Raw genomic sequence first — 26,217 nt, 5'->3', positions numbered from 1 at the left:
TTCTTTTCGATTTTCTTTCGCCTCTCCCGTGCTTTGTGTCTTGTGGCAGACGTAAGTACTTGGCTCTGTTCTCAGAATGGAATTAAGGCAAATATTATTATTGATTGGCCAAGCTCAACTTGATCCAGGAGTCGGACAGAAATGCGGAAATTAGAGCTCGCAGTTAAAGTAGAGCAAAATGAGAAGTAATTCAACTATTGTCCTCGCTATCGGATGGATCGTATGCAGGGCATCGACGAGTCGGCCATTGCCGACTGCACAGTCGCTTGTTCTTGCTCTTTTCGCCATGTTCCAAATTTGTTTTGGACTTGTTTTAATTTATTTGCTCAGCGCTTTTTTCTCTTCCTCAGCAACGTTCGAGCATGTGCGAGAACAGGTATGAGGCCGTGTGACTGCATGATGTGAGTGTCAGTGTGAGTGTGAGTGTGAGTGTCAGTGTGAATATGTGAGTGCATGTGCAGCCAGACGCGAAGGCATTGGGAAGGAAGTTGTAGTAGCGGCGTTTTCCGGTTTCCGTTTTCGCTTTTTTCGTTCATCTCAGCAAACGAAGAAGAAGAGGAAGAAGTAGAAGTAGAAGTAGTAGTAGTGGAAGCAGAGCAGACGAGTGGAGTATGCCAGAAGGCAGCAACTCCAGTTGGAACACAAATATAATCAGTCTGGTGAGCAAACTCAATTATTCTCCGAGCTGGCGAGCAGCTGCCCCAAATGCAATCACTAACTGTATCTGCTAGCCATATATGGGCTATAGGGCATCTGTTAGTCGCATACGCTCCACCAGCATTGATGCTGGCGTGTCAACGTCACGAGAGCATTGGCAATCTGCATGCCAAGGCAGTTGGTGCCTTGCCCTATGCCACGAGCTGCCCCAATGTTCTTTCTTTCTTCTGTGTTGCAACTCGATAAAGGCAACAGCAACAACAACAACAACGGTAACAACATCCAACAACAACAATGGCCAACAATTGCTGCGGAATGCAAACAAATAAGGCAACCAACAAAAACACATCAGAAACTTGTTGTTGGTAGCTATGCAACGTGTTTTTAAATTTATTTTTAAGTTTTGTAACAACTTACCAAAATGTTTGCCAGTAAACACACACACAGAGAGAAAAGGAGAAAGAGAGAGAGAGAGAGGCAGAGAGAGAGAAAGAGAGAGAATGCTAGAGGTATGCGCGTCTGTGTGGAGCATTTTGGTTTTTGCAGCTGCAGTTCTTTCAGCTTTTCAGTAAGTGCTCTTTAGCACTTACCACATCACTTGCACACACACATACACACACACACGGACAGCATGCAGATCCTTTTGTTGCCATAAAACTGAATCCATATGCCGGCTAGTGGCCTATGCCACCTGCCAACTGGATTTGCAATATATTAATATATTTAAAAGCGCAAAACACAAACTCCATCGCCAATGGCATGAAATATTTTCTCAAAAATGCAAAACTGAATCGGATTTGGGTATAAAAACAAAACAAATCATAAAATACAAATAACCGCTCGTAAAAGCGGGCAGCTTTAAATCTTGTCCATGAACAATCCAGAGTACGACCTGCAGTTCATAGTGCTGCTGGGGCAGTAGAAGTAGTAGAAGCAATAATGGGAGTAGTAGAAGTAGTAGTAGTAGTAGAATAGTAGTAGAAAAATAGAAATAGTAGAATTGTAGCAGAAGTAGAAGTAGAATAGTAGTAGAAAAATAGAAATAGTAGAATTGTAGCACAAGTAGAAGTAGAATAGTGGTAAATATAGTGTATATTAGTAGTAGAAGTAGTAGTAGATAAATAGATATAGTAGAATTTTAGCAGAAGAAGTAGAAAACAAGTAAGAAAGCTCCAGTCGAGACTACTCGACTAGGAGATACCCTGAACCCTCCAAGCTGATATTCTAATCATTCTGCACTTCTTTTATGCACACATACATACACATGCATCCACACGCACGCATAAGCCTGCGACCTGCTAACTGCGCAGTAAGCAGCGACTGCGCTTGGGCTGCGCTGCAGTGTGGGCAATATTATGAGAATTTATTTGTTAAATAATTTCTTTAGTAGACATACGATCTTAATGAAACTTTTAGAGCGTAATCATATGGTGAATATGTGTGTATATTCCAAAGCCCAAGTCTCTAGTATTTGAAATACGCTTTTTACAAAAGTGATGGTGAGGGGGTGAATTTAAGGGTGGGGGGTAAATTTTAACAAAAACCGAAATTGTATAAATTGCATATAAGCATACATTAAAAATTTGGAGACTCTAGCAATAAGGGTGTAGAAGATATAATTTTATAACTGGTTTTCGATAAGGTTTTTTATCGATAAAAAAAGATCGGGATGAGTTATCGATTTTAAATGATAAACTTGATATGCGCGCTGTAATTACGGACATTTTAAAAAAAATTTGAAGTCTCTAGCTCTTATATCTTCTGAAATCGACGCGTTCATACATACGGACGGACGGACGGACGGACGGACGGACGGACGGACGGACGGACGGACGGACGGACAGACAGACGGACAGGGCCAAATCGACTCAGCTCATCGCCCTGATCAAGAATATATATACTTTGTGGGGTCTGCCACGCCTCCTTCTGCCTGTTACATACTTTTAACAAAACCATTATACCCTGATTTCCCATTTTCAATGGGTTCAGGGTATAAATAGTAGAAATAGTAGTAGAAGTTGTAGTAGATAAATAGAAATAATAGAATTGTAGCAGTAGTAGAAGTAGACTAGTAGTAGAAAAAGTAGCAGATTGGTAGTAGAAGTAAAAGTAAAAAAATAGAATTGGTAGAATTGTAGCAGAAATAGAAGTAGAATAGTAGTAGATATATTAGTAGATAAGTAGTAGAAGTAGTAGTAGATAAATAGATATAGTAGAATTTTAGCAGATGAATAGAAATAGTAAAACTGTAGCAGAAGTAGAAGTAGAATAGTAGTAGATTGGTAACAAAAGTAGTAGTAGATAAATAGATATAGTAGAATTTTAGCAGAAGAAGTAGAAAAATAGTAGAAATAGTAGTAGAAGTTGTAGTAGATAAATAGAAATAATAGAATTGTAGCAGAAGTAGAAGTAGACTAGTAGTAGATATAATAGAAGATAAGTAGTAGAAGTAGTAGTAGATAAATAGATATAGTAGAATTTTAGCAGATGAATAGAAATAGTAAAACTGTAGCAGAAGTAGAAGTAGAATAGTAGTAGATTGGTAACAAAAGTAGTAGTAGATAAATAGATATAGTAGAATTTCAGCAGAAGAAGTAGAAAAATAGTAGAAATAGTAGTAGAAGTTGTAGTAGATAAATAGAAATAATAGAATTGTAGCAGAAGTAGAAGTAGACTAGTAGTAGATATAATAGAAGATAAGTAGTAGAAGTAGTAGTAGATAAATAGATATAGTAGAATTTTAGCAGATGAATAGAAATAGTAAAACTGTAGCAGAAGTAGAAGTAGAATAGTAGTGATTGGTAGTAGAAGTAGTAGTAAAGAAAATTGAAACAAAAATAGTAGAAATAGTAGTAGAAGTAGTAGTATAATAGAAATATAAGTTGTAGTAAAATAGCAGCAGAAGTAGACGTAGAATATATATTAGAATTATTAGAATACTAGAAGTAGTAGTAGTATTAGAATGGTAGCATTAGTAGTTGTATAAAAAGTAGTAGTAGTAATAGAATAGTAGTATTAGTATTAATAGTAGAAATGGTTCTTAAAACTTTTTCTCAAAATCAAAATAATTAAATTTCGAAAAAAAAAAAAAATAAATAAATGTATTTAAAATTCATCCTAAAATCGTAAGTCTTAAGAAATAAAAAATTACAAATAAATATGTATATAAAAAATAATTACTTAACAAATGATAAGTAATTATTTTTTATATACATATTTATTTGTAATTTTTTATGTATGAATAGCTAAAATATATATAAAAATATTTAAGAACGAAATCCACAAATTATAAATAAACATATAAAAATATAAAATAATTATAAGGCAGTTAAAAAAGGTTATAGCTCATATATATAATATATATTTACGGACTGGCAGACACGAATAGAGCTACCGAAAGTAGTTGCTAAAAGCAGATCAAATGTGAATTGTTCTTAAGTTCCCACAACACATCCCAAAACCTTTCAGGCAACCGAAAATCTGCGCATAAAACTTAATTTAAGATTTTCTTAAAAAATGCTAAAATGTTTTTAGTTTTGGCCAAAGCCTTTAACTAATATGAAAATCATTTAAATAACGAATAAAATGCATTTGCAAATGGAGTTGCACAACGTGTGAGTGTGTCTGTGTGGGTGTGTGCGTGAGTATGTGTGTCTGTGTGTGTCTGTGTGTGTCTGTGTGTGTTTGTGTTTTTGTCAATTGGTCTTAAAACTCAATTTAACCACTTTTATGCATTGCGTAATCTTAGTGGGTCAGTAGCTACACACATGCACACACTTATATGACACACACACATGCACACACACCTAATCCCTGTGTTGGCTACCTGTACGAACGTTACAGTAAATTGCCTCGAAACAAAATATGAAAACGCATTACTTGGCCAGGCCATGCACCTCTCTCTATATGTGTATGTGTATGTCTGTGTGTGTGTGTGTGAGTGTGCATGTGTGTTTGTTAAAGTTTTGGCCTGCATCTTTGTGCCTTTTACGTTGGCTCCCTCTCTTATTTTGTTTGAACTCTATTTTTATTTTTATTGGCTCGCACGACGACAAAACTTTCTAGAGCACCACTTGAGCAACGCGCCAACACAAATACACACACACACACACACACACACACATAAACAGACAGACATACACGTACACATATGCAATTGCCATAAAGGAAAAGTTGTATTACATTTATGACACTTTTGAATATGTATGTATACATAAATATATACATATGTGTTTATGTCTGTGTGTGTGTATTTTTATACATTTTTGTTGGCCTCCGCATATTTTTCGTGTGCTCTGCTTTTTTGCTTAGCACGTTCGCTGTTTTATTTAACTCGCCATTACGTTTTTACAACCCTTTTTGTGTGTGTGTGTGTGTGTGTGTGTGTGTGTGTCGTGGAAACGACGGCAGCAGGAGTGGCAGCCAGTGTTGACAAAGCGGAAAAGGCAAACAAAGCGAAGACTGCAAACAACACGACGGGCAGCACTTGCCTTGGGTGGGCTCGGGGCCGAAGGAGACGAAAGGATTGTGGGCTGCGAGCTGTGGAGTTGGCAAACATTTTAGTTGGCGACATTTCATCAAAATGGGCAATGAGTCAATCCCAGCAGCAGCAGCAGGAGTAGCAGCTGGAGCAGGAGTAGCAGGAGTAGCAGCGCCATCAACCGAGCCCAACCGAGTGCCGAAGGACACGCACTTAATCAAAGCATACTTTTCGGCTAGCGTCTCCGATTTGTTGTCCTTGCCGCATGAAAGGCGAGCACAGACGGCAAAGATTTTTCCACTGCTGCCGCAAGAGCAAACAGCAAACGACAAACGGTAAACAGCAAACAAGCTAAGAGCGAGCCAACAATAAAGCGAATGCAAATAAGCAAACAAATGACGAGTAGACAAATAGAATGCCAGGCGCGCATATGTTGTCATCCGGCTGCCATCAGACGCTTATTTCGCATCCTCCCGAATGGCATCAGTTAATGCATTACCTAATGAAGATTGCCGCACGCCCGCACAGCCCTCACAGCCCGCTCAATCGGCCAAGGAGCCAAAGAGCCATCAAAAATCATGTTGAAGACAGTAAAAGTAAGAGTTCTCCAGTCGAGGTTGCTCGACTAGCAGATATCCTGCACAGCTCGAGGCAATTGATCTTCCCAGTGCTGCATACTTTAGCTCTAGAAATGATCAATGCAATTTGTAATCGATAAAAATCGATAAGACAGCAATAGCTATCGATTTTATAAAACGATCTCTAAAATCGATTTCAAGTCTCTAGCTCTTATAGATTCGGAGAGCGAGGCATTTATATACATATATAGACTTACAGACAGACATACATATACATACATACATATATACTGTGTAGGATCTGCCACGCCTCCTGCAGCTTATTGCCTACAGCTCCACAAAATCAATATGCCCTGAATTCACAGTTGGGCTCCGAAAAAAAAATCATGTGTTCCATTTGCCTCTTTTGTTGTTGTTGTTGTTGTTTTTTGTTTTTATGATACCCCTGAGTTTCGCATAACATTTGTAAATTTATGAAATATTTTTGTGTTTGCTAACCAAATAAAAATTTCCTGTGTGTGCGTGTGTGCGTGTGTGTGTGTGTGTGCGTGCGTATGTCAATTGTCAATCCTTTTTGCGGTCATTTATTTACACGTAGAGCATGTCGCTCAATCCAAACATTTGTTTTACGACTTTGGCATTACTAAATATTTGCATTAACCGCCGTTTGACATGCGTTTCAATTTCGGACATTGCCAATTTAACGGCCATTTAATTGCCGCTTCATTTCCACTGTGGAAACATGAGCAGATTACGTATACGCCGCGTGAGGCCAGCGCGAGGAGGCTTTGTTTACTCTATCACTTTAAATCGCTCTGACAACTAATTTAAAGTCGATTACAAATACATACATATATGTATGTATATACATTAATGAATTTTAATATAATACATATAATTGCAATTGTAATGGAAAATATTTAAATAATAATTAATTGCAAATTTACATATCTGCCATAGCCAGGAAACCCATTGAAAATGCGAAATCTGGATAAAATGATTTTGTTAAAATAGGCAAAAGGAGGCGTGCATATATGCTTGATCTGGGCTGAATCGCGCTGTCTCTCTCTCTCTCTCTCTCTCTCTCTCTCTCTCTCTCTCTCTCTGACCTATTAGAGATAGAGACTTACATAAAAAAAAAAAAAAAAAAATCTTAAATCGATAACTCCTTCTGCTTCTGTGTAATCCATATTAAGGCTTACCGAAAATCCTATATCTCGTTCATTCGTTGAGTTATAGTCCCCGAATTAATGTCATATGTGTGTACATATGTATATTTTAAACAATTTCAATTTTTTTTGTCCTTCTGACTTTGGTCCCACTTCCACCTCCCGTCCCACCTATTTCGTATTCCATCCAGTACAATCCGATTATAACCGATGCTGAAGCGACTGTAGTTACACCCGGAGCATTCTCGTCGCAATAGCCGAACGGATTTTATAAACGGAGTCTTTATATTTGACATATATACAAATATGACTGTCATTATTATTATCTGAAAGTTTGATGGCAAAAGTCCATCTACAGTAAAAGCTGTTCAAGAAATCATAGTTCTCCCAGTTATCATAATTCTCCTAGTTCTCACAGTTCTTTCAGATCTCATAGTTCTCTGAGTTCTCATAGTTATTTCAGTTTTCATGGTTCTTCCAGTTCTCATAGTTCTCTCATATCTCATAGTTCTCTAAGTTCTCATAGTTATTTTTCATGGTTCTCCCTGATCTCATAGTTCTCTCAGATCTCATAGTTTTCTAAGCTCTCATAGTTTTTTCAGTTTTCATAATTCGCCTAGTTCTCATAGTTCTTTCAGATCTCATAGTTCTCTGAGTTCTCATAGTTATTTCAGTTTTCATGGGTCTCCCAGTTCTCATAGTTCTCTCATATCTCATGGTTCTCTAAGTTCTCATAGTTCTCTAAGTTATCATGGTTCTCCCAGTTCTCATAGTTCTCTCAGATCTCATAGTTCTCTCCGTTCTCATGGTACTCTCAATTCTCATATTTGCTATGCATTCAGAAAAGAAGTGTAGAAAGATGGGCATTTCAGTACCTCAAAGGGTTCAGGGTATCTCATAGTCGAGCAGTCTCGACTAGCTTCTTGTTTTTTTAAATGAATATAACACAAATTGCTTTACTGTATATATTTATATACATATCTATATATATATATATATAGATTTACACATGCGTATTCTATGTAAATATTGGCACATGCTTAAGCCGCTCTATGCGCTAACGGTGTGTTTTTTCTTATCTCTTGGCAAATTAGCAGCAATCGTAGTTAAAAGTAAGCGTCGCAGCGCGTGGGCGTGGCGGCAATAGGTGAACCATTTAATTGGGTAATCAAATGAATTCAATCGAAATAATTACACGGACACCCGCAACTAATTACACACATTTATAAGAATGAAATGATGTCGTTGTTGTTGTTGTTGTTGCTATTGTTGTTGTTGTTGGTTTTTGGTCTCTGGTGTCGCCAGTTGCCGGTTGTGATTTGTTTTTGCTATTGTTGCATGTAATTGATAGCAGGCACGTAGAGCCAAGCGCTGACTGTCACACACAGACAGACAGAGAGTGGGAGGGTCTGAGTGTGTGTGTGTGTGTGTGTGTGTGCGTGCTGTGGTAGACGCTGCATTTCATCAGTGGCAAATCAAAAGAATTCAGTTAAATGTTTGCCATGCAGACTAAAGCGAGCTAGCATGCAGACAGCAGCATCATTTCTTTTTCCACACACACACACACACACAACTGTCTCTCATTGTGTGTGTGTGTGGTAACGATGTTGGCGTCGACTTGTCGTTGGCATGTCCTTGCGACTGCTACTAATTTTGCGGCGCTGATGTTTCGTTCATTCGCGCAATTTATTTAACTTGATTTCCTGCAATTTATTTCAAGTGTTGTCGTTTATTTAAGCACTCTGCACACACACACAGACAGTCATACACACACACAAACACACACACATTTGCTTTGAGGGCGAGTGTAGAACGCAGTGCAAGAAAATTATATTTAAAAGCGCTGCATAATTGCGCCCCACTTAGAGTATCTGGCTCGCCGACGCATTGCCACCAGCTACAAATAGTTGCTGACTCTCACACACACACACACACACACACATACAAACATAAATTTATGCTCTCCTCCGTGCTCATTTGTGCATGCGAGCCATCTGCAGACAGTTGAGCAGCGAAAGCGAGCAGAGATTAACCGACGTTGCGCGGTGCATGGCATACCATTGCATTTCACACTCCATTGTGGCTCCATTGCCATTGAGGTGAGCACTGGAGCTGTTAACAACTATCGATGACAGGCAGGTCAATACTATCGATTGATATTCAGTTTAAAGAGACAACTCATAAATGACACTAATACTATGTCAGAGTCTAACTCTCTCTTTCTCTCTATCCCTCTCTTTCTCTCTCTCTCTCTCTCTCTCTCTCTCTCTCTCTCTCTCTCTCTCTCTCTCTCTCTCTCTCTCTCTCTCTCTCATTCTCTCTCTCTCTCTCTCTCTCTCTCTCACTGTTTGCTGTTGAGCTTGAAAAGACTCCAGATGCCAATGCTGTTTGATAGCAAAGAGAACGAAATTTAAAAGTCGCCTTTGCAATGTTTTGCTAATTAATTTTTGCGATAGATCCTTTGATTTTTATGCGATGATGATGATGATGATATATCGTCGATGTTGATATATCGTTTTATAACTGAAAGAACGTGTTCTTTTATGCCTATTTAGTTTGAAGAAATCAAGGACTTTTTTTTTATAACTCTTCTGATTGTTTTGCATTTTATAATATTTTTTTAGTATACGTAAATATTTTGATCATATTTAAAAATTATTAGAAATTATTCCATCAATATTTTTAAAATTAAAATAAAAAAATAAAGAATTAAATATTTTTTGAAATTATTTATTACATAATTTTGTATTAAATATACAAAATAAAAAAAATTAAATAAATAAAAAATAAAAAAAAAATAAATAAAAAAAATTTTTTTGAAAAATTGTTAAAAGATTTAACAAATTACTACTACTAATAATAATCATACTAATAATCCTCTTCTTACTTCTTCTTCTTTACCCTCTTTTGGCCCTTGTGCCCCTCCTCCCATACTCCTCTCTTATTCTTAGTATTATTCTTCTTCTCACTTATTATTCTATTCACAATTTTCCAAACTCTTTTTAAATGTGATGAATATTGTTTAAGTATTGCTATAATTTATATATATTATAATAGAGACAATGATCAGCTAGGCATTTATGATAGTATCGTTGGTCGTAACTTATGCAGGAAATGAGCGAATGGAGTTACTGTCGATAGTTTTTCCGGTTCTAGTAGAAACCAAGCTGAGACTTTAGTTTTACTGCTCTGAGGAGCAACCTATTGATGAAGCTTAGTTTGAGTCTTTAACTAGTGTAACAGTTAAATGGGCAAATACTCAGAGTATGTTGAACTAAAGGGAATAACATCATTCCTCAGTTTGTACGGCCATAGAAAATGCTGACTTCAAGATCTGAGATTAAGTTCTAACTGCTGTTAAAGCTAGTTGCGCTGCTTGGGGCTAATACTGGATGGCCGACAGCAAGTTTGTTAATAGCGCGCAATACTTCTGCCCACACACAAGCACGCCTGTGTGTGTGTGTGTGTGAAGCTCTGCCTGGCCACACTTTCGAGTGTTCATCATTGTGAGCAAGCTAATGGCGCTCATTTATTTTATTGGCAGCTCGCTTTCAGTCAGTTTTTGCTCCATCGTATTTTGTTTTTCTTCTTCTTTTTTTTTTGGGCACGTTTTTCATTTGGGGCTCGCTGCATTTGGCTTGGCGGCAAAAGTGTGCAAATTAGTTGAATTTCATGTTGTTCGATTTGCCAATGAAAAATGAACTGCGTTTAGCTGCCTAAATTTATGACAAGCCATTTGAGTGGCTGACGTTTTGGCCTGGCCCACAGCAGCAGGAGTAGCAGCACCAGCAGGAGCAGCAGGAGCAGCAGGAGCAGCCTAATTAAATTGAATCAATAAAAGTGCCGGAGACATTTTGCTAAATGGGAAACAATTGCCAACTTTACGTTTGAAGAGCTCAGCTCAAATGTGTTTGCTGCTTTTCTTTTGTATGTGTGTGTGTGTGTGTGTGTGCGTCTCATAATTAATTTTATTTTATTTCATTTTTACAGTCAACGTGCCACGCGCAACACTCGCCGTGCAACATTCAGTGGCAACTGCAGCTGAGTTATTGACGGCGTCTCGTAATTGATAATATTGAATGCAGCGCATTGCGCTCTGAAATCCATTAGTGAGTATAAATTAAGCCTTGCATTAAACATTAAAAAAACATTGCAAAAGAAATGCAGCGAGCGCCAATGGAAATCAGAGCTGGACTCCAGCTGCAAGTGGGCGGCTGGGCGCTCGGGCGCCAATTCAATTGCAGGAAGTAAAAACTGATTACGCACGCTTACATTCAGGTAAAAGTGTCTCCCTCTCTCTCTCTCTCTCTCTCTCTCCCTCTCTCTCTCTCTCTCTCTCTCCCTCTCTCTCGCTCGAGTGAACTTTAATTTACATTTGGCTTTGAGACTTTAATAATTCAGCATTAAAGCGCATTGTTTCAATTATGTGAAATAAGCATATGCCTGTGTGTGTGTGTGTGTGCTAAGCAACATGCAACATGCTGCATGCCACATGCAACTTACAACTTGTGAGGCATTTTTGTAGCTTTGCCAGGCTTTTCTTGTCTTTTCGCTCCGCAAATGCTTAACAATTGTTTGGCACGCCCACTTGACAGAGTCCGCCCCTCCCGACCCTCCACGCCTTATGCTCCATGTAATATTATAATTTACGACTTTTTGACAAATTATCGGCATCGCTTGTCCAAATAAAACGTAAAGCATAAATTTGGCAATCGCAATAAGCACAAATTTCAATAAATTAATCATTGCAAGACGTCGCACGGTGGTGGAGGAGGGGGGCGCGACGAAGCGGGGTAGACATTGTGGCACAATAAGCGGTTTATTCAGCTTTCGTTTTTATGACAGAGGGGTGTGGCAGCCCCCAACAACACAGTTTTAAATGTTTTGAAATCAAATGCTTACGCATGCTGAGAGTGGGGGGTGGGCGTAAAGGCGTGGGGCTGGCGAATGGCGAATGGCATTTGGCATTTGGAATGGGTGCAAATGCCAAGCCGTGTCGAGCCATGTAGCAACAGCTGTTGCGTAGGCCATGTTGTGCGATCCTTGTCGGCAGCGTAGCCAAATGAGCCGTGCCACAAATTGGCCTTAAATTCCAAATACCAAATACCATGGGCCGACTGCATGTAGCTAGTTACACACACACACACACACACACACGCACACACATCGATTGTGGTCATATTAATAGCCAAACTGAGAAGCTGCTGCCATACCTGGCCATGAATTAAAGGGTCTAGGCACACAATCAAATTACTATTTGCCATTCATAATTTACTTACACAGCTCTACTTAATCCTATTATTGGTGAAAAGTTTCAATATTTATGGAAATTCTATCAGCACGTGAATAAATCACTTTGCCTCCTCATCAAAAGATATTTGCGTATTTTTGTTTTTCTGGCTTATACTAATTGAGTTTGCTTTGTCTGTGTGCGTGTGCGGCATTCTTTATGGCATTAAATGCCTCTATAGAATATTATAATTATTTACCGTACATATTTTATTAAATTTAATTAAAATATTGATTTAATTATTTCATTCAATTTATTTATTTTTTACTTAAAAATTAGAGATAAAATGAATGCGAACTTATGGTCACTCAGGCTTGCGGCTTGTTAATTAAATTTCGAACAAAGCTTTCACTTATTAAGATTTTGTTTGCATTTTTTTCGTTTGTTGACTTAGTTGAGCTTTAATTGTACTCCTTATTATACATACATATAAATGAGCATATGTGTGTGCCCATGTATGTACATATGCAGATGTCACCTCTTCAACAAATCCTTTCAACTCATCAAAATTCATTCGTACACGTATACATATGTACATGCATGTATGTATACACAGATGTCACATCTACAAATATATGATTTCAACTCACCGAATTCGCTCATTTACTCTCTCTCAGCTTCGTATTTACTCGTCTTCTTTACTTTGGCTTGATCGGCTTAAATATGAGGGAAAAGCTTTAGTGCTCTTCGTACGTTCAGCCGAAGTGGTTGATGCCCATGCAGTGCATAAAAAGACTACTTTGCTTTCTTTTCTTATTCTCTCACTCTCTCCTACGCTCTTCTCACTCAAATATGCATATGTATGCACAAGCTGCAGCGTACGAAAGTGGATATTTGTATCGAGAGAGAGAGAGAGAGAGAGAGAAAGAGATCCCGTTTCTTACCTACTGAAAGAAGAGTATAGCAACATCACGAAACGGCTTGCCATGCTATGAAGCTAAGCTGCAGCTCGTAGTGTGAGAGCACACATGCATACATATACATATGCATACGTAGTGTGTATGTGTATGTGTTTGTTTGTAGGTGGAATTGACTGTCGTTGGACTACGTGCAGATGCACTTGCTTGGACAGCTCTGACTAATCAATTAATTACATATTACAACCAACGGAAAAAATTATAATTAAATAAATAAATAAATATTAAAAAAAATACAAATAAGTAAATAAAATCAAACAAGCAAATACATACATATATGCAAATTTGGACTTCCATAAAATGCAAATCTCGAGCATCTCTAATTTACTCGAATTGACTTTAAGCAACACGAAATCGCAAATGTCGCTCGCAAACAAATATCAACGGCATCCTTATCCTTTATCCTGGGCAAATTGTCGACTGTCAGCTTTTGTTGAATTTCACTTTTCATATCTCTAATTAGTTTCCATGTCATTTGAATCTAAGATCTATTCAGCTTGATAATTGGATCAAGTTGCGCATCTCCACGTGGCCACAGCACGGCAGAAATCCTTTTCTAGATTTGCGAATAAGTTTTTCATGTGATGCGGATCTCTATGCGCTTTCCACTTTCCACTTAGTCAGTGCCAGGTTCCAGTGCTCTTTGGCAAGAACAAAGCCCAAAACATGGCCAAGCAACGCGATAGCTGATGTGGGGATGAGGATGAGGATGAGCAGCAGCAGCAGCAGAAGAAGAAGAAGTCAGGCGAGAGGCGAAAAAATTAGGTAACTGCTGCGGCTGCGGACGGGCAAACCTCATTTCTGGGCGTCGGCATCTGCGGCAAAAGCCCAAACAAAAACTGTGCTATATATTATGTCAGAGGCGTCAGATAAGCGGCCAGACGACGACGTCGACGGGGACGACGACTGCTATATGGCTGGCTGCTGGGGCCGAAATCGCGTTGCGGCCAGCAAAAAGCCCAGGCGAATGTAAATCTGCTGCGAAATTGGTTTCTTCATCCGAAATGCGATTACAAGTCGATGAGCCGCCCAACAGCAGCAGCAGCAGCAGCAGCAGCAACAGCAACAGCAGCAGCAGCCGCCAAAAGTGAATCAGGAAAACGGCAACCGAAAAAAATTACAAAATTTCCCGCTAAGAGAAAAATAAATGACGGCAAGAATTAAATGCGCTGCTCAGCGCAGCATCCAGTTTTACCTCTAACAAGAAAAGCTAAAGAGGGACCAAAAATCAGCTTAAAACTCAAACGGAACTCGCATTACGACTTTTAATCAACTGCTGAGTATTATGGGGCAATTAACATTAAGTGATCAGCGGATAAGGAGCCGAGCCAGAGACAATGGAGTGTGGGTTAACAGTAGCTTCAATATTGCAAATACAGCTGGGGAAATTAAACTATCGATGGCACTATCGAGGTATCGAATTTTTACCTCACTGTGCCACTGTCGATAGTTTTTGCTGATATATATACTATCTGTTTTGTATCACTAAAATTGGATACAAGCCATATACCAAATTTAAGAAAATTAAGAAAATATAAAAATAATAATAAAAAATGGAATCAAAAAAAGCTCAAAAGATTTGGTAGAAGCTTAAAAAATAAACCTGATATCGATAGTTTCAGGGTTATGCTATCAAAACATCGTAAGTGGCAAATGGAGACACCCACCCCCACTCCATTGATATGTCTATAAGTAAAATGAGATGGAACAGCACATGATGTAGTATAACTGCAATCGATAGCTGTTAATCGATACTATCGATACTATACATATACATTTCATGCATATCCGGATTCCAGAATCGATGCTATCGTAGTCGACTGTCGATCTATCGTTGCTTCTGCTATCGACTGAGTAGGACGACATTTCATCCATCTATCTCAAAAATGAATAACTTCGGTGGGCATTGCTGTTTCCATTGACTGTTTCGGGGGGGCAATTTTTATCTGTTATATTCTATCTCTTATTTTTATTTCATCCCCGAGCTTAAAGTTGGCATGCTTGGCAGCAGCTTGTAATGAATGCAGTTAATTAACCGCAAAAACATTTATGGCATGCAGCTTCTGCACTTGAATTGCATAATTCAAGTGGGGCCGAGCAATCCGAAGTGGCATTCAAGGGGTCCTTGACAGGGTCCTTCATTTAGACAATGTGCAGAAAATACTTTCTAATTAGAAAAGCAAACGAGCATTCGTGCACACACACAGATACACACACATATATACATATACATACATACGCACATGCAGGCACAACAAATATTTAACGAAATTATAAATGTACACAAGTGAAATTTATAACAAACTCAGCGTTGATGATGACGATGAAGACATGAAAGCATTCATTACTCAATTTCCAAGATGAAAGGCAAAACAGGACGCCAGCGAAGGGGGTGAAAGGGGCAGAAGGCATCAGCTTCAGCTTCAGCTTTTTTGGGCATGGTGTGCGTGGCAGGAGGAGAGTGGCGGCAGGCGGGTCGGGAAGGAAAGCAGAGCAGAGCCGAGCCAAGAGTCTGCCTTGTTCCCAAAAAGTGCGCAACATTCCTCAACTTATGTGGACTCCATTCTAGTCGGAGCGCTTCGCATTCAACGCCGCTTGGTGCCTGCCCCCCCTTGCCCCTCATTCCCCTCTCGCTGCTCTCGTTGCCAGAGCTCCTCAGCTCAAAACAATTAAAAACCGTAAATGTCCCCACATGACAAAGTGTGAACTTAATTTCATTTTTGTAGTTTACAAATGCAACAACGACAATAGCAACGGCAACGCACAACAACCACAGGAGCACAAGGCAGCCAGGAATGGCGTCAAAAAAAAAAGAGACAGAGAGAGCAGGAGAGAGAGAGAGAAAGGAAAGAGTTCTTGCAAAGGGAACGTTGATAATGGGCTAGTCCAAAAAGCCATAGAGTGTGCAGACAGACAGACACAGTGAGAGAGCGAGAGAGAGAGAGTGAGTGAGTGAGTGAGTAGGAGAGAGAAAGAGATAGAGAGAGCGACAGCTAAATACAAATGAAAATGCTTTTGTAATGCCACAAAAACTACGCAGCAGAATTGCTGCTCGGGGGCAAAGCAGGACGAGGCGAAAGGGGGGAAACCCCAACCAGTTGCCGGGGCATTCCCAGTAACGAGCCAAACGAAGCACGAATGAAAGTAATTTTCTAAATACTTATGTATGGCCAATGTATCTGTCTGTGTGAGTGTGTGTGTGTGAGAGAGAGAGAGAGAGTGACAAATGGAGGGACAGAGAGAGGGAGTGAACAAGCAAGCCATTTTTCAAAGCTTAATTTCTAGAACAAGCAGCCAGCATTCGGCATAAGCAAAATAAGATGCGAAAAAATAGTAGTAGAACTTAAAGGAAATGCGAGAAATAATAGAACTATAAATTGAAAATAGAAATGATATGGTTTTGCACGTGGAAATGGGAAATCTGAATGAAGCAAAAGGTAAAGGAAATAGGGTGTGAGGGAGCGGATGTGAGGGCGAGAGGGAGAGAGAAAGCGCTAGAGTAAGCGTAAGGGGGGAGAGAGATGTATACAGAGAGAGAGGGATAGAGAGAGAGAGAGAGAGGGATAGACGAGGTAGGAGAGATTGATAAATAAATTTGGAAAGATAGAGAGATAAAGATAGAGGGAGAGAGGATGGATTGATTAGAGAGAGAGACAGAAAGGAAGATTGATTGATAGATGAGAATCGAGAGAGAGAGAGAGAGAGGGAGAGAGAGAGAAAAGAGACAGTGATATAGAGAGGCTAATATAGATAGAGAGAGAGAGAGATACGAATTGGGAGCGATAGACATATATATGTATAGGGGCAGAACAAAAGAGAGAGAGGGAAAATTAATGGAATTTATTAAAACTTATTATTATTGTTTTTTTTTTTTTTTTAATTCTGATTGATTTGATTTTATTTCTTTACTCTGATGTCTCACAGATAAATATTTAATAAAACAAATTGTAAATACTACACCTACTATACCATACTTAAGCGGGGATAATTCATTCATTCAGTAATTCATCATTCATTCATTCATTGCTCGATCTATTATTGTAATTGATCTATGATAATAATAACAACGAAATTTTTACAATTTGCCACATATTACCAAAGCACTCAACTTCCGTTTAACAAGACGAGAAAAAGAGAGAGAGAGAGAGAGAGAAAGATAAAGGGAAGCAAAGAGAGAAAGAGGTAGGTAAACAGAGAGAGAAACAGTCGCCGAGCTGAACATCGTGTGCTCCATGCAGTGCATACAAATTGTGTGGTGTGGCTCGAGTGGGTCGGTGGTGGTTCGAGTGGTTTGGGTGGGTCGCTAGCTTGGATGAGTTTCGCTTTGCACAGCCTTGTGAGTTGTTTTGACGCAGCCTTTAGAGCTTGCATTACGCATACGCCACGCTTGCCGCGCCGCCAGCTGCGGCTTTGCGTGCACAAATGAAGTTAGTGCTGCACTTAGGTGACTCACTCACCACTTGCCCTCTCCGTCTGTCTCTCTCTCTCCCTCTCTCTGTCTGTCCGTCTCTCTGTCTCTCTGAGTGTCTCGCAGCGCACCTTTCAGCTGCCAAGTGGCGCATTTAAACGCATCCGCAGCTAACTGGGCCAGGGCAGGTGCACGTGCACGTGCACGTGCAGGTGCAGGGGCAGGTGTGAAGCTCAGCGTGGCTCGCAGGATGTTCATGAAACATTCATTAAGAACATTGTGTGTATCCGCTTTTAGTTTTTATTCGGCCTCGCGTCTAGCGCCGTCTAGCGCCGCCTGCCCTCGAGAGCTATTTAAAGCATTTGCCTCACACGCACACAGACGCACTGTGTCGCTGTATTCGCGCGCGTGCGTGTGTGTGTGTGTGTGCGGTCACCGTGAATGACAGGATAACAATGGCTTTAACCGTTTGTCCCGTCTGAATAGAGCTCGTCCCTTCTGGCTGCTTCTCCCTAATTTGATGGGACACTAATCTAACAACGTTGACACCGTCACCACTGCCGCACCACTGCCGCACCACTGCCGCACCACTGCCGCACCACTACCGCACCACTGCATGCAAACGCATGGAAATATTTTGCAATTGAGCTGCACTCGAGCTAAGCGCGAGATAAAGACACAACTGCATAGATTTGCGGTGCGAAATGATTGCCCGAGGGGCGATTGACCCAGAGATTGTGCTACTACACAAGGCCCTTAAGCGTTAGCGGTTTAGCTGCCTCGACTGAACTGGGGGAGCCTCGCAGCAGCGAAAGCTCCACAGACGGAGCTGACAGTTAAAGAAGATTTCCCTTAAGCAAAGCTGATGATCAGCTCTGCTCAATTATATGTAAACGTAATTGGGGTATTCCATTATCTATTTTTATACATCGATTGTTCTGTTACCTGTCGATGTTACCTATCGAAAGTTATGTAGGTTAAGAAATTATCGATTAAGTAGGCAACTTTATTTTTTGACTATAGATCATGGATAGAACCACCAGATATAATTCGTTAGATTTAATATTTATATTCGAAAAAGGTCAATTAAATATATTAAATACTGACAATAAAATACTGACATTAATCACACATATGTATTGTTGAGTTTTAGATAAGCTCGATTTTCCTATCCATAGAAAGACTAAGCTGATAATATAAAAAAAAAACCTCAATTTCATTTCTTCTACTTCTTCTGCTTCTCGTTATGAGACAAGTCTCAAGTCTTATACAGTCGTCTCTCGATAATTTGTACCCCGTCTAATCGAGAAACGAGATAAATAAAGCAAATGTATCCCTTTGAAAAAAATTCTTTCTCGATAATTATCGATAATTTTAATTTCAGTGTAAATCGAAACAAAATTGATCCCCTTGCCATTTCAAATTATCTGGTCTCAACTGTAGCTAACTAATGGCATACTTATAGTATCCATAGTAAAACTAAGCGCTATTCCCTCTCAATTCTATTTTATTTCCATATTTTGTACTCCTGGCATTGGCCCCTCCACAAAAAAATAAAAACTTCTATAAAATGATATGAGTTTATATTAGATATATAAATATGATACCTATACTTCTGTTACTTCAACTGATTCTGTCTGCAGTCTTTGATCTCTTTTCTTGTAAACGAACTCAATTTGCAGCCACAAATTGAAAAGTTTGAGAATTGCATTTAAGTTTTAGTAAAGCATTAAGTTTAATTGCAAGAAACTTAAAGATGAAGTCCGACTCGGACTGCTGTTGTTATTCCTAATGTCACATCGTTGCCATCTCTCCCTCCCTCACTCTCTCTCCCTTGCTATCTCTATCGCCATTTGCAGCCATTTACGTGAAGTGCATTTAGCCAAAATGTTTACTTGTTATAGCCTCCGTTCTTGCTGCTGTTGCTGAGCAAAGTTTGAGGCTCTTATCTTGGTCACGCTCGCTGCAGGCGAGTTCATAATGAAGCCCTAGCTGCAGGCCAAGCAAATAATTAGGGCTCACATTTGGTCAGCTCAAGCCGGCCAGGGCCAAAGAACTTGTAAGCCTAGCCACCGAAGCGACCCACCGACTGCCAACCCAAAATCCTCCACATTGTTCAATATAAGCCAACTTTCTGGCCAACAACAGCGCAGCTAAGCAAACAACGCAAAACGGCTAATGCCAAAAGAAAAAGTAAAAAGAAGTTAGACTAACAACTAGAATCAAAATAAAAGTTATCAAGTGAGGCTGCTCATATGGGGTGTAGTCGTTTATAATATACCCTGTGTGAAATTGCTTTGGAAATCGAATTTGAAAACTTTGAGAAAGTCTCTCTAGTGTATTCTAGGGTATTGCAAAATCAGTTTCCATGATTGCTCAAATACTCTTAAGACATTCGATAGTTTCCTGAGCTACCTTTGTGATCTGTTAAATACCTTCATGATAGGCTAAGACTTTGGTAAAAGTCGATTTATTTACTTTTTTCATTTTCTCTATTTGTTTCAAAGCTATAAGAAGAAGAAATACTATTCGATCAGCCTCATTTGGAGGTTTTGCCTAAACGATTTTCTAAATGGGAAATTTCAAGTCTTCTCAAGCAATAAAACCCCTAGTGAGTGTTTAAAAGCGAGAATATCTGAATACTCATACTCTCCCTTTATAAGACTAGAATGAGGCAATTGCTTCAAATTTTTAGTCTCTAGACTCAATAGCCTCTCACTATCTACTAAGATCTAACAGAGAGAAAGACAGAGATAGAGAGAGAGAGAAAGACAGAGAGAGAGAGAGAGAAAGAGACAGAGACAGAGGCAAAGAGAGGCAGAGAGAAGCAGACAGAGAGTGAGGCAGAGAAAGTGAGTGAGAGGGATAGAGAGATAGCAGGATAACAAATCGATCATGCTAGGATCTTCGATCAAAACTCGAACACTTCGGCCGATCATTGGAGAGAAATGATTATGCTTTGCCATAGTTTGGTGATCCCTTAAAAGTAAAGACCCGAAGTTGAGTTGGATTCGTGTCAGTCAAATTTTACTGTACTATATACTTGGCACAAGATGTCCAGTCTATGAGTCTACCTATATACTCTATGCACTACCCCAAGGAGCGCATAAAAAGTTGAACAGAAATTCGAGAATCATCAACTGGGGAACATTAGCTAGCAAACACACACACACACACATACACTCGAGTATGACTAAAGTTTTTTCCGTATGTGCAACAAACAGTCGTGGCAAGATCGCCAAGTTGCCAAGTATTAGGCAAAAGGGCAACACCAACAACAATAGCTTCGACAATAACAACAACAACAACAGCAACAGCAGAGGAGCTGTCACATCTCAAGTAATTTCATTGTAGTTCAAATACTTTTGCCGCCTTTTGTCGTGCACTTATTTATTATTTGGCTAATTCGCGCGTTGCCAAAGTGGCCTTTCAAACAATAACAATATAAAACTATAGAGTAACAGACAGAGAGAGTGAGCGAGAGTGAGCGAGAGAGAGAGAGAGAGACAGATAAAAAAACAAAGTATGAGCTGCAGAGGGAGGAGCAGACAGGGGTGGGTTGAGGTGGTTTAGCTGGCTAAACTTTAGCCTCGGCCAAGTGGCGCTCGTTGGCAGCGTCGCCTTTTGCTCGCCTGTCCAATTCTATTTCACATTTGCGCAAACTTTAAACAATGCGCACAATGCAATAGATAAGGCGAGCGAAAGAAAGAGAGAGATGGACTGAGTGAGAGAGAGAGAGAGAGGTGGGTGAGGTAGCGAATAAGTTTGGCAGCGCCTAGAAAACTTTTTGCAGTCGGCTTCCACTTGCAGTTGCAAAAGAAGCCGACGTCGCCGTCGCAGTCGAAGTCGCCGTCGCCGTCGCTGCCAACTTGCAACTAATTTGTCTTTGCTTTTCATTTTGGGGCGTGGCACGCCCCAATGCAACTTGCGCCGTCTCTAACTACAGCTCCAGTTTCAGTTTCGTTTGCTGCTTAGCTGCTGCACTGTGGCCCCCGCAGCTGCCCCCGCAGCCACCCCCTAGCTGCGTCTCCTGCGCCGCCTTCGCCCCGCGTCGGAGCTGTGTGGCGAGGCTCGTGTGTCACTTCGGCTTTTGTTTACAGTTGATTGTATTTAGCTTTTGTTTGGCCATTGCAAAAGTTGTCACGTCGTTGTTGTGGTCTAATGAATTGAAAGTTAAGCCATGCCCACACACACACACACACACACTCGTACAGCTTCTGCTCTGTTCGTTGGCAACTTTATCAGCAACATCAACAGTTCATGCCTAGCATTTGGCCTTGTTATTGCATTAACAGCCTTCGCCCGCCCGCATCCAAGTGAATATAAATAAAAATAAAAAAAAAAAAACGAGGAAAAAAATTTCATTTGCGAGATTGGCAAATTCATTTTGCCTCTCGCAAGGACCAGTCGAATTAAATACGCTGCCAGCCTAATCAAATTTTCAGCTGCCTTTCGAGGGCCAAGCAGCTTTATGGCTTTAATATCAGCGAGCAGCGAGCAGCAACTATAGTGCATCTGCCCCATGGTTTCTCCTGTCGCTTAACTTTAATTATCAAAGCTATTTATAGTTGCATCGATCATAGATCATATTTAGCATTTATATTATATTATATATTTATTATTATATTATATATTATATTATTATTACTTTTTTAGAAATTATACTATTGATGGTATTCACATATCATTCGGCTTATATCATTGCTTGATTTTAATTTTGGTTATATTGGATATATTATCCTCTACTACTCGCCTTAATTCGAGTTATTTTGTATCTGCTCTAGGCCGGATTAGCCCCCAACGGCGCTTTAGGCAGCCAACAATTTGGGGCCCCCTTCTCTTCGCGTCTATTCCTTTCCTTTTTCGATTCAAATACAAGCTTCTTCAAATGCAGACTTTAATTTTTCAGCTGCGGCAATTTTGAGCATGGCTTACCAATACAACTACATTTTATTTGCGAATTTAGCCGAACAAATCTTACTCTCTCGCTCTCGCTTTGAGCAAAAGACTTCCGCTCCTTTCGTCTTTGTTTCAGCGCCTTGTGTTAAGCGCCTTGAGTGGAAGTATTCGTGTGACGCGCTCTTTGAACGAACACCCACACGATTAACATTCGCTCAATGAGACGAATTAAGTAAGCAAAGAACTAAAAAATCAAATGCAAGAGGTCTTCATACATACACATGCACCCACTCAATTCCCGTACGCATACATACATGCATACAAGACTCTGGCATACATACCAATGCAAACACTAAAGACTTTTTGCTTAATTTCACTCAACCAGTTGGTCTCCAAACGAAGCAAAGTAAAATAACGGTTTAAGGCCGATCGCGAGCGAGCTCTTTAGAGAGCGAACTCAATTGGTCGTTTGCTGAGTCTTTTCTCAGAGTGTGAGCACTTCCACTCAAACGTAAGAGTGTAAGTGAAACACGCTCACTTGCAGGCTTCGAGAGAGGATAAACAGTTATTGATGAGCTATGCTTATTAAGGTGTTGAGAGAACTATGAGTGAAATGTTTTCATATGAATTTGGAGATAATTTAAAAAGCTTTATCTCTTGCTTCTTATTTGTATTTTAATTAAATTTACTCAAAGCTAGGCTTTGGCCCTAAGTATGCACATATGTATATACACATACATATATACATATCTATATTATTTTTATACGAACATAGAGCATAGCAGAGAACAATATTGAACACTTACCCCGCCTGCCACATCGACTTCAACTATTACCTTATTTTATGATGTGTTTTTTACGGTCTGGCAGATCCAGTGTAAGTCAGCTCAGTGCATTAGGCAAGGTGCTTAGCGGCGCTGTGGCGGGGCTTCTGGTGGAGCTCTTGTCTGGGCCAGTGCTTAGGCTTATTGCCAATTTCATTTTGTGGCTAAGCATGGCATACAATATATTAGTCAATTTGCAGCCCTGGCTTCCAATCGCCAATTCGCATCCGCATCCGCATTCGCATCCGCAAGCAAATGCATGAATCAATGCACAAAATGTGCTCATCCTGCGGGCCGAGCCGGTCGAGCGTGGAACGTATGCTATATAGATACCTACGCCTTCCCCCCCCCCCCCCCCATTGTTTCCCCCTCGCCCAGCACTTAACATAAATTGAAATTGTGCCCGGCTAACGTCAACGAGCAGCAGCATCAACATCATCATACGGTATCGGCCCCAAGCTCGTCGATAACTGGATTTGCAGCAAACAAATCGACGGCACACTTGAACACGCCACGCACCGCCCAACCACCCAACCACCGAAACGCCCAAACACCGAAACCGCCCAACCACCATCCCGTCTGGTGCCCTGCAGCCAGCCAGCTTCCGACTAAGTCGATTTGCTGGGAATGGGGCTAACTTATGACGCCGGCGCGTGTGTTTTTCGGCAACTTCATTATCGATTGCTGATCCATTGGATTAGGCCAGACAATGGGCAACAAGGCGCTGTCGACTCCGTTGCCAACCACTTGGAAACTTCCGTTGCGGCGCACAAATTTGTCCACAAATTAACGCAGAGCAGCCAATGGCCAGGCCAGATGGACAACAGCTAACAGCAGCAGCAGCAGCAGCAGCAGCAGCAGCACCTAAACTGTTCTAGTTACCATATACGCCTCGGCCCGCCCACTCTCCGGCAGCCCCTGCCCGGCACTGCTGACTTCTGGCTGCTGATTCCGTACGGCCTGCTCGGCCGGACTATTTCGAAGGCACGCACATTTGCTGGTAACATTTATCGCCGGATTTCCACTGTCATGCCAAAATGTGGACACACACACACACATACACACGCAGACAGAGGCACACCCGGCTTGGGGTTGGGCTCTACATGTTTTGTGGGGCCGTTCATCGTTTTGTCTTGTATGTTGAATAGAAATAAATTTGCGACTTAAGTCCTTGCGCGCATTAATTCGGCCTAATGTCGTGTAGTCGCATCCGCATCCCGCTTCCCCTCCGCCCGCTGTCACCCCCCACCCCAAAACTGTGCCTGGGACTAACATTTTATTTATGACCAACTAGCACACACACACACACACGCACACACACACATGCAGAGAGAGTGGTCAGCGGGTCCTTTGTTGTTTCGGCGATTTCGCTCTGACCGCAGTTGGTGCCATAAGCCAGCGATACACCAATATGAATGTGTGCGTGTGTGTGTGCTTGTGTGTGTGCTGGTCAACAAAGCCGATTTATGATTGCGTGTGCGTGTGTGTTCGTGCGTGTGTGTACGCCGTGGGCCTTCAAATGGATGGAGCGCGCGCGCTTTGTGGCTATTAAATTATTTGTAAACAATTTTTGATATCTGATTTTATGCGTCCACACACACACACACACACACACATGCACGCACACACACACACACAGAGAGAGAGACAGACAGGAACAAGTTGGCAAACAGAGCGTACGAGTGACAATGACTGCTTGGGTGGGGCATTGCACAATCGGAGTGAGGGGCTGGAAGGGAAGAGGACTTTGCTTGTTCTGCTGTCATAACTCGATTTCAACATTTTGCGTGTCGTTGCCAAAAACAGTTAAGCACACAGGGAGAGAGAGAGGAAAAGAGACAAAGAGACAGAAAGAGAGAGGGCGAGAGAGAGAGAGAGAGAGGTAGACTTTAATGAGTATATATAGTGCTGAACGGAAGCGAGCCAAGCCAAAGTGTTGAACGACCTTTCACAGTCATTGACTTGATGGATATCTTACTTAGAGCTTCCGACACAATTCAGTTGTATTAAATCGCTTAACGCAGATCTATGGAAGGGAGACTAGACCAGCCTCTAGATGAGACAGTGCGCACAGCTTCAGTTAAGGCAGAAGGGTGTTTTAAAGAGATTCCCGATTAGACAGCGAGCAAATCTCTAGTTAAGCCTGCGGAGAGTCTTTAAGAGACAATGGGAAAAGCTCTCATTAATACAGAAAGAAGCGAGTCTTACGTAAACTCCAGTTTCGGCAATAGCAAAAAAAAAGTAAGCTAATATAATATATATAATATAGAAGCGAGTCCTAAAGAAACTCCAGATTGCATAAAATATATATAGAATAATAGAGTAGAGTCTTCAAGTGACTCTCCATTAGACAATGAGCAAAGCTACATAAAAGCGCGTCTCGATTGTAATAAATCTCTATTTAATACAAAAGCGGTTATTAGAGAGGAGAGAGTAGGCAATGGGGAAAATTAATACAGAATCGAGCCTTAAGCAAACTCCAACTCGACAATTTAGAAAATCTCTATTTGATGCAGGAGTCACTCTTCAAGGGACTCGCAATTGGTTACTGGGAATAGATCTACCTAATACGAAAGTGTGTCATATGAAGACTCTAGATAAGGGAAATAACCTTGGTAAATACAGAAGCGAGTCTATAATGAATCAATCGAAAGAACTTTATCTTATATAGAAGTGATTCACGGGAATTTTGTTTCCTCCTTTAGACTGCCCAACCATATTTTGGCTTAGAAATAATCAGATAATATGAAGACTCTAAGGTTTATTAGTATTTATTGTTATCTGAGTCTAAAATAGTTTTATATAATATATAGTCTACTATAATAGTAATAGTCTACTATTGCCAGAACCAGTCTAATAAATAAAAAATTAAATGAATTTATATAAAATCAAATCTTAAAGAGACTTTTAATTAGCCGAAGATGCTCACAGTGACTTCGTAAGCTTGTCTATGCTCATTCCCATGGTATACAGCCAATATTAAAGCTCTCACATT

General features: G+C 40.4%; 1 protein-coding gene across 11 annotated transcripts in view; it reads left to right on the top strand.

Annotated features, from left to right (window-relative positions):
* LOC108620087 (uncharacterized) overlaps positions 1-26,217 on the top strand; it is a 241,107-nt gene that overhangs the window by 61,918 nt on the left and 152,972 nt on the right. For 3 of the 11 annotated variants that reach the window (XM_089474700.1, XM_018016957.2, XM_089474702.1), the window contains one exon: positions 10,875-10,993. The exons of 3 other annotated variants lie outside the window; for them this stretch is intronic. The gene's annotated coding sequence lies outside the window, so the exon portion shown is untranslated. 5 more of the 11 variants (XM_089474703.1, XM_089474706.1, XM_089474707.1 and 2 more) reach the window with 3 other exon arrangements.

Source organism: Drosophila arizonae, chromosome X (genome assembly GCF_054131065.1).
Source record: "Drosophila arizonae isolate 15081-1271.41 chromosome X, UAZ_ARI_1.0, whole genome shotgun sequence".
In the NCBI taxonomy this organism is placed as follows: Eukaryota; Metazoa; Arthropoda; class Insecta; order Diptera; family Drosophilidae; genus Drosophila; species Drosophila arizonae.
This window is presented reverse-complemented; position numbering and strand designations above follow the sequence as displayed.